The following is a 2889-nucleotide window of genomic DNA, read 5'->3' on the forward strand; positions in this document are numbered from 1 at the left end:
AAAAAAAAAAAAAAAATACACAAGCACTTCACTGATGCAATATACCAAGGAAAAGCATCAAAAAGGAAGATGGAGACGTCAGAGAACTGAAAAAGATGGGAAAGCAACAATCTGAAAATTGGCTTGTATGAAAAAAATTTGACAATTTTAGATGGTCCCACAAAATATTTTTTAAATTTTTAAAAACTTTTAAATTATTTATTTATTTTTTTGAGTTGGAGTCTCACTCTCTCACCCAGGCTGGAGGGCAGTGGCACGCCTCTGGGCCACACCGCAGCCTCAACCTGCTGGGCTCTGGCGATCCTTCCACCTCAGCCTTCAAAGTAGCCAGAACTACAGGTGCATGCCACCACGCCTAGCTAAGTTTTTTTATTTATTGTAGAGATGAGGTCTCGCCAAGTTCCCCGGGCTGGTCTCGAACCCGTGGGCTCAGACAATTCACTCGCCTCAGCCTCCCAAAGTGCTAGGATTACAGACTGAGCCACCGAGCCTGGCCTAAAAATATTTTTAAAAATTTAAAAATTTCAGGGTTGGGTGCAGTGGCTCACGTCTGCAATTCCAGTATTTTGGGAGGTCAGAGTCGGAGAATTGCTAGAGCCCAGGAGTTCAAGACCAGCCTAGGCAACATGATAAGACGTCATCTCTACAAAAAAATTTAAAATTAGCTGGCCATGGTGGGGCATATCTGTAGTCCCAGATACTCCGTGGGCTGAGACAGGAGAATTGCTTGAGTTCAGAAGGCTGAGGCTATAATGAGCTGGGATTGTGCTACTGCACTCCAGCCACCCTGGGTGACAGAGTGAGATTCTGTCTTAAAAAAAAAAAAGAATTAAAAAAAATTGAAATTCAGACCAGGCATGGTGGCTCACACCTGTAATCCCAGCACTTTGAGTGGCAGAATTGGGAGGAAGGAGTGAGAAGTGAGAGTCAGAAGTGGGAGGCCAGGGGTTTGAGGCTGAAGTGAGCTATAATCATGCCACTGCACTCCAGCCTGGGTGACAGAGCGAAATCCTGTCTCTAAAAAAAAAAGAAATTCAAAGAGGTGAAGGAGTTCTATTTGAATTTCAAAAAGCAATACTGAAAAACGATATTGTTTACTTGTCACCAGTAACTTATTTAAACTAGTAAAAGTCAATTAATTCCTGTTTTTCTAGCACATCAATGACTCAAATAACTGATCAAATGATTTGTAGAAAGAATAGTTTGTTTAATTTCATTGTATTTAATTTAGCATCAGGTCTTTAAAAAGAGTTTGGATTTTTTTTAGCTATTGAAAATGAGTAATTTGTTCTCATCTAAATTTGAGTCAATGTTTAAATGCACATTCACCCACTACCGCCACCAACAGCACACATGTACAGATGTAGTGGTAGTAATTTACTCCCTGAAAGAGACAACATGTTTGTTGCAGCTCTATTCAAAATAGCAAAAACATGCTACTATGCTGCCTATCGAAGTTGGACTGGATTAAAAAAATGTGGTACGTATACACAATGGAATATTATGCTGCCATATGGACTTTGCAGAAACTTGGATGGATTTAGAGACTATTACATTCAGTGATCTATCACAGAAACAAAGAACAGAGTTCCATATTTTCTCACTCATAAGTGGACCTTGAACAATTATCATAATACTATAAGAAAGGGATTGGCAGTAGTGGGAAACTGCCAGGGGCGGGGGAATGGGATTGGCAGTTGAGGGAAACTGCCAGGGGAGAGAGGTGCACACCTCATCAACAAGGAGACCTGCATAATGAACATTTTTGTATACCTAACCCTGAATTGTACCCCAAATCTTTTTTAAAAATTTAAGAAATAAAAGAAATAATATGGTACTGGAAGCCTCTGGGATTTAGAAAGGAATACTTTCCAGAAAATAGACTTGATGCAAACACGCTGTGCTTGACTTTACTGAAGATATAAGAATGGAAGAAGACACTTCAAAGAAAATAGAATCAGATCTTTTATGTGCATTTGTTATTTGTCAAATGTACTCTGTTTAGATCTGCTAACAACTATATTGATATATTCAAAACTAATTTTTTTTCTAAATTTCAGTAGTACTTATGCTAGTGTGTATCCAGGAATTCCAGTATCAGTACAAACAGAAGAAAGTTGGCTTCAAGGATTGTCCAGTAAAAAGCTGCAAAGTGAGTAATTTGGTTTCTTGACTTTGCTGGAGGAGGGGTTGCTGATTGGAAATATCACAGGTATAAAAGGCCAGTAGAATCCCAGTTGAATCCCAGCCCCAATGCTATCTACCATTATAATGTTGGGCAAGTTACCTAACCTCACTGAATCTTGGTTTCTTCATCTCTTGATAAATCATATTGTCATGAGATTGTTATCAAGATCAAAATGAGATGAAATATTTAAACTCCTTGGAACTTAATACTCATGTATATTCAAATCAATAAATAATCTGCCATTACATTTTTTGATATATAACTTTTTTTTTATTATAGAGGTAACATGTGCACACTTTTAAAAATGTCAAACCACTGAGAAACAGATAATGCAAAATTTTGGCCAGGTGTGGTAGCTCATGCCTGTAATCCCAGCACTTTGAGAGGCTGAAGCAGGAGGATCGCTTGAAACAGGATTTTGAAACCAGCCTGGGTAACAGAGGGAGACCGTGTCTCTACAAAAAAATTTTAAAAATTAACTAGGTGTGCTAATGTATGCCTATGGTCCCAGCTACTTAGGAGGCTGAGGCAGGATCATTTGATCTCAGGAATTCAAGGCTGCAGTGAGCTATAATGAAAACATGCACTCGACTGGGCTCGGTAGATCAGCCTGTAATCCCAGCACTTTGGGAGGCCGAGGCGAGTGGATTGCCTGAGCCTGTGGGTTCCAGACCCACCTGGGCAACTTGGTGAGACCTCAT

General features: G+C 39.5%; 1 protein-coding gene across 1 annotated transcript in view; it reads left to right on the forward strand.

Moving 5' to 3' along the window:
* The first annotated feature begins 2105 nt into the window (after positions 1 to 2105).
* The window catches only part of ERICH6 (glutamate rich 6), a 36375-nt gene continuing 35591 nt past the window's right edge, over positions 2106 to 2889 (forward strand). Inside the window, exon 1 of the mRNA XM_008069752.1 lies at positions 2106 to 2152. The gene's annotated coding sequence lies outside the window, so the exon portion shown is untranslated. The remainder of the gene's footprint in view (positions 2153 to 2889) is intronic.

The sequence above is a fragment of the Carlito syrichta genome, unplaced genomic scaffold, assembly GCF_000164805.1.
Source record: "Carlito syrichta isolate Samal-C Ts95f unplaced genomic scaffold, Tarsius_syrichta-2.0.1 Scaffold312196, whole genome shotgun sequence".
NCBI classification, from domain to species: domain Eukaryota; kingdom Metazoa; phylum Chordata; class Mammalia; order Primates; family Tarsiidae; genus Carlito; species Carlito syrichta.